Source organism: Nerophis lumbriciformis, linkage group LG30 (genome assembly GCF_033978685.3).
Source record: "Nerophis lumbriciformis linkage group LG30, RoL_Nlum_v2.1, whole genome shotgun sequence".
NCBI classification, from domain to species: domain Eukaryota; kingdom Metazoa; phylum Chordata; class Actinopteri; order Syngnathiformes; family Syngnathidae; genus Nerophis; species Nerophis lumbriciformis.
The window spans coordinates 19,962,587-19,969,122 of record NC_084577.2 but is presented as its reverse complement, the minus strand read 5'-3'; the positions used below and the strand labels follow the sequence as shown (position 1 = coordinate 19,969,122).

General features: G+C 39.5%; 1 protein-coding gene across 1 annotated transcript in view; it reads left to right on the top strand.

The window, feature by feature from the left end:
- Positions 1-6,536, top strand: part of veph1 (ventricular zone expressed PH domain-containing 1) — a 196,653-nt gene that overhangs the window by 92,206 nt on the left and 97,911 nt on the right. The window lies entirely within an intron of this gene.

Here is a 6,536-nt window from a genome sequence, read left to right as displayed (position 1 = left end):
CGATATCAACCGATACCGATACAGTCGTGGAATTAACACATTATTATGCCTAATTTTGTTGTGACTGCATTAAACAATGTAACAAGGTTTTCCAAAATAAATCAACTCAAGTTATGGAAAAAAAATGGCAACATGGCACTGCCATATTTATTATTGAAGTCACAAAGTGCGTTATTTTTTTTAACATGCCTCAAAACAGCAGCTTGTAATTTGGGACATGCTCTCCCTGAGAGAGCATGAGGAGGTTGAATAGTTATTAGATATAGTTAGTGCTGCAAGGGGTTCTGGGTATTTGTTCTGTTGGGTTTATGTTGTGTTACGGTGCGGATGTTCTCCCGAAATGTGTTTGTCATTCTTGTTTGGTGTGGGTTCACAGTGTGGCGCATATTTGTAACAGTGTTAAAGTTGTTTATACGGCCACCCTCAGTTTGACCTGTATGGCTGTTGACCAAGTATGCCTTGCATTCACTTGTGTGTGTGTGTGTGAAAAGCCGTAGATATTATGTGACTGGGCCGTCACGCATATATATATATATATATATATATATATATATATATATATATATATATATATATATATATATATCTACTGTTTGTTACTCTCTGTGTATCCTAGCCACTTTTTTTCAAATTATATTGTCTAAAAATGCATTTTCCTATCAATAACGTGACATTATCGCGCTCGGAATATATATATATATATATATATATATATATATATATATATATATATATATATATATATATATATATTCCGAGCGCGATAATGTCACGTTATTGATAGGAAAATGCATTTTTAGACAATATAATTTGAAAAAAAGTGGCTAGGATACACAGAGAGTAACAAACAGTAGAAAATGGATTAGAAAGGACAGATTTTAAAAAATTAAAAATGTAATTGTTTTTTGTTTTTTTTGTTGTTTTTTTTAACTTGGGACTTCCCGCGGGCTGGATTTTGGACGCTGGTGGGCCGGATGTGGCCCGCGGGCCGTAGTTTGGGGACCCCTGGTTTAAAGTCATATCCAACAATTGCGACAACGACTTTTTACTGTCAAGTGAGTTTCATTTTTTAATGATTTCTGCTGGTGGTGTGCCTACGGATTTTTTCAACGTAAAAAATGTGCCTTAGCTCAAAAAAGGTTGAAAAACACGGCATTAGTTGACTGCCAAAGAGCTTTTCTTTTGTCTGCAGCCCGATTCAAACAATGACACTTTTAAGTCCTTGTTTTTTTTTTAAAGCAATACATACACTGCAAAAACTGAAATCTAAGTAAGATGAAATATCTCAAATAAGGGTGATATTTGCTTATTTTCTGTCTGATAAGATAATTATTCTCACTAAGCAGATTTTATGTTAGAGTGTTTTACTTGTTTTAAGGGTTTTGGTCCTAAATGATCTCAGTAAGATATTACAGCTTGTTGCTGAGATTTGATGACCTATATTGAGTAAAACATGCTTGAAACTAGAATATCAACTGTTGCAAAGCTGTGTCATCAACACTCACAAGTATAAAACTAATTTTTTAAAGTAATCATTGCTTATTTCAAGCATAAAAAAAAAAATCATGATGCCAGCGCATATCATTATGTCAAGATAATGGCACTAGCATGTACTTAATTTAAGAATATTTTTTAACATATTGAGCAAAATGGTCTCTTTTTTTTTTTTCTACCAAGAAAAGTGCACTTGTTATTAGTGAGAATTTACTTTTTTGGGTTCATTGAGGTTGGCTAATTTGACTTGTTTTGAAAAGTCTTGACAAGCCGAATTGTCTTGTTCTATTGGCAGATAATTTTGCTTAGTTCAAATAAAATACCCCTCATTTTTGTATTTTTTTAGGGACCGAGTTCCTTTGGGACAGAGGACCCTATTGAATTTCTAGCGTTTTATTATTATACCGCCGCCTCTTTGAGCTGTAATTTGACCCCCTTAACATGCTTCAAAACTCACCAAATTGGACACACACATCAGGACTGGCAAAAATTGCCATCTAACCAAAAAACCAAACCCCAAAACTCAAAATTGCTTTTTAGCACCCCCTAGGAAGAAAACACAGACACAACTGCCTGTAACTCCCAGTAGGAATGTCGTAGAGACATGAAAAAAAACATCTATGTAGGTCTCACTTAGACCTATATTTCATACACTAACAACCCTCAGAAAAAATCAACAGGAAGTTTGCAATTCCCCCTTCAAAACAAAAGTTGAGTAAAAACAGTCACCTTTTTTCAAACATTATCTCCTCTGAGCGCGTTTGTCGTGTCGGCTTCAAATTAGCACAGGAGAGAGATTGAACCCTTCTGATTAAAAGTTGATGAAAGAGTTTTAATTACTGCTCCGGTTTGGATTTTATGAGCCCTCAAAGTCGGTCCCGTCCATCGCTGCTTGCAGCTTTAATTTTTTCTTGTTTTTGAACACTGACTTTTTGCAGTGTAGAACCGGAACACAAATTAAAATTCATGCTTTAGGTTGAAGACTTTCTAAGAGCGAGTAAAGAGAAGTGAGCAGTGCCTCAGTGTGTGGGCGAAGGGTAATGAGTCGTCGTTGGAGGTAGCCTTAATGTCGTAATCAGATGTAACTGCCGCTGCTGTGACCCATACACGGGCGGTCCTGGGGCGGGTAGTGGAAGAGTAGGTAATGTAATGGAAGAGAAAGGATAGATGGATTTTAGCCCCTTGCAGAGTGTGTGTGTGTGTGTGTGTGTGTGTGTGTGTGTGTGTGTGTGTGTGTGTGTGTGTGTGTGTGCGTCGTACCATTTCTCAATGACTTCATTGTTTCCCTGCATTTTTGTTCCGATGTATTCGTGCGCCTACGTGTGTGTTAATTGTGTGCGTGCATCACATGTGTAGGAAGTGCATGCTCACTTGTGTGTGAATGTGTGTGCGTTTGCTCCATGGGGTGGACTTCATGACTTCCTCCTGGGATTCCAGGATTTGGCTGCTCTGCACTGCCTGCTTGTGCGTCCCTTTGCTTACTGGTGTATGAATGTTTGTCATCTGGGTGTAACAGTGTTCTCATTCTGATAACAGATAGACCTCAACTACCTTCTCCATCCTGGGTCAGAGAGCCATCGAAAATCCATAGTGTTTACTGTAAATGCTCTGACTATATCCTATGGCAGACCTGGGCAAATTAAGGCCCAGGGGCCCGCATGTGGCCCGTGACCCTTTTCAATCTGGACCGCCGGACATTACACCAACATTTTTTTAGATCTTCAAGATCAAAACTGTAGCCACCATTATGATGTGCAGTGATAGTTTCAAATGACTGTAAGTCTTGAACTATACAAAGTACTACGATATCAACCGATACTGATAAATACAGTCGTGGAATTAACACATTATTATGCCTAATTTTGTTGTGATGCCCCGCTGGATGCATTAAACAATATAACAAGGTTTATCAAAATAAATCAACTCAAGTTATGGAAAAAAATGCCAACATGGCACTGCCATATTTATTATTGAAGTCACAAAGTGCATTGTTATTTTTAACATGCCTCAAAACAGCAGCTTGGAATTTGGGACACGCTCTCCCTGAGAGAGCATGAGGAGGTTGCGGTGGGCGGGGTTGAGCTTGGGAGGGTAGGGGGTAGCGGGGGGTGTATATTGTAGCGTCCCGGAAGAGTTAGTGCTGCAAAGGATTCTGGGTATTTGTTCTGTTGTGTTACGGTGCGGATGTTCTCCCGAAATGTGTTTGTCATTATTGTTTGGTGTGGGTTCACAGTGTGGCGCATATTTGTAACAGTGTTAAAGTTGTTTATACGGCCACCCTCAGTGTGACCTGTATGGCTGTTGACCAAGTATGCTGTGTATTCACTTATGTGTGTGTGAAAAGCCGTAGATATTATGTGATTGGGCCGGCACGCAAAGGCAGTGCCTTTAAGGTTTGTTGGAGCTCTGTACTTCTCCCTATTTTTATTTTTTTACACATTTTTAGTAAAAAAAAACAGTTTTTCAACGTATTAAATTTTAGACGATTTCTCTTCTTAGTTATTATTTCTCCGGCTGTAGAAAAGACCCGCTCACAGGGCACAGAGGAGGCATCAGTGCGACACAGTTTGCGTATCGGGCACGTGACCAAAATAGCTCATGATCGGTCACGTGACTTTCTAAAAGCGGTATGCGCACCGACACAGGGTTTTGCTCTATGAGCTCGACGCATGCGCCGATGCATCGGTGTTGCCGGACCCATCACTAATATACACCCCCCCGCTACCACCTACTCCCCTCCCACCTCAACCCCGCCCACCTCAACCTCTTCATGCTCTCTCAGGGAGAGCATGTCCCAAATTCCAAGCTGCTCTTTTGAGGCATGTTAAAAAAAAGAATGCACTTTGTGACTTCAATAATACATATGGCAGTGCCATGTTGGCATTTTTTTCCATAACTTGAGTTGATTTATTTTGGAAAACCTTGTTACATTGTTTAATGCATCCAGCGGGGCATCACGACAAAGTTAGGCATAATAATGTGTTAATTCCACAACCGTATATATCGGTATCGGTTGATATCGGAATCGGTAATTAAGAGTTGGACAATATCGGAATATCGGCAAAAAAGCCATTATCGGACATCTCTAGTGTTGACCTTTGTTAGATGCATTAAAAAAAAAAAATTTTGCACCATGACTAGGAAAGGTTGTTTGGATTGTGTCATGTAAGTAAATGCTGCGCTATTATTTCAAAGTACTTTCAAGGGTCATGATGTGATTAGCTCACATTGTCCACAAGATGGCAGCAAATATGTAGCAATTTGAAAGCACTCAGCCGGTGCGATGCTTTGTTGAATACATAACATAACGCCTTGCAGGCCAAATTGCAGACGCTGACGGGCCACACTTGGGCAAAAGCCATTTAATGATGACTTGACATGACATTATTACATATGGCTCCTTTAAGGGATTCTTTGGCGTACCACTAGTGGTACCTGTACCACAGTTTGAGAATCCCAGTACAGCATTTACAGTAATCAAATCTAATTTAATGTAATGGCTGATCTTAATCCTGTTTAAAAACCGTCATCAGTTACGGAACAACATTTTTGGCGTGCGTGCACTCACATTTCTAAAAATTCCAGAAGACCACAAGTACTGTATGTTCCCAGCGCTCCAGATTTATGTTCACATCTTGGCTAAATGTCACAACGAATCTCGTCTGTGTCACAATTTCGACATCTGACTGTTTTTGCTTGAGCTGTTTGAGATTGAACCTGAATCGCTCATAGGCGGCCACCGGGACAAATACCAGCTTGCTATGAACGTGCCAATTAGCCGACGGAGACATAATTGGGGTTTACTCCCCAAATGTGGTAAGGCGCACTATGATGCAAGGAACCAGACGCTCAAGGACCAGGTTTTCATGTTCACTCACTGCTGACTCAGCAGTAGGACGTGCGGACAAACGTCCCATTGTGCTGCCGCATCATAATGAAGTTTGATTCATACAGTGGAGATACTGTACATGTTACGGCTGCTACTGGAACAGCTCATTGGGACCAAACTGAAAACGATCATTGTCGCCCCACAGCGAGGTGGTTCTGGCCAGGGGTGCCGTTTTTTTTAAAGGACCCATAGCACCCAGATGGCCTAAATGTCACTAAAAAGTTCTCTTTATGTACTTTTTGCCCCTGAAAATGAATGTGGTAGCCATTTCCCATAATATCAATTACTTTATGAGTAATGTGTAGGTCATACTTGCCAACCCTCCCGAATTTTCCGGGAGACTCCCGAAATTCAGCGCCTTTCCCGAAAAGCTCCCGGGACAAATATTCTCCCGAAAATCTCCCGATTTTCAGCCGGAGCTGGAGGCCACGCCCCCTCCAGCTCCATGCGGACCTGAGTGACGACAGCCTTTTTTCAGACGGGGAGGACAACAGGGTGACAAGAACTAAATCATCCAGACTAGAGATAAATTGTATTATTATGTTTATCTTACCTAAAAATAAATATATCTATTAATTAAAAAAAAAAAAAAAAAACTAAATACATTTTTACTATATTTTGCTAAAAACATCAAAATTAATTGTATTTTTATTTGTATTTTTTCTGACTCCTTATTACATCCAGCCATAGAATTATACATTAAAATAAACATATTTGAAATAATTAATTTTAAATGATCATAATAATTCATTTAAAATGACCATATTTAATTATTAAAATAATTGCTTGTTTATCAACAGCTTTAGCATTTTATTCATTACATTTTGAAGCTCTCAGAAGCCAAGTTATGTTATATTCCTTAAGATTTATTTATGCAAGTTTGAAGTATCAATTATCTAAACACAGTTTTGTTTGCATATTTTCAGGATGTAGAATGGTGAATTCTAGCTGTCAATATACTCCTCCCCTCTTAACCACGCCCCCGCCCCACCCCCGACCACGCCCCCCCACCCCCTACCCCACCTCCCGAAATCGGAGGTCTCAAGGTTGGCAAGTATGGTGTAGGTAAATAATTGTACTTGGAACTAGAGATGTCTGATAATGGCTTTTTTGCCGATATCCGATATTCCGATATTGTCCAACTCTTAATTAC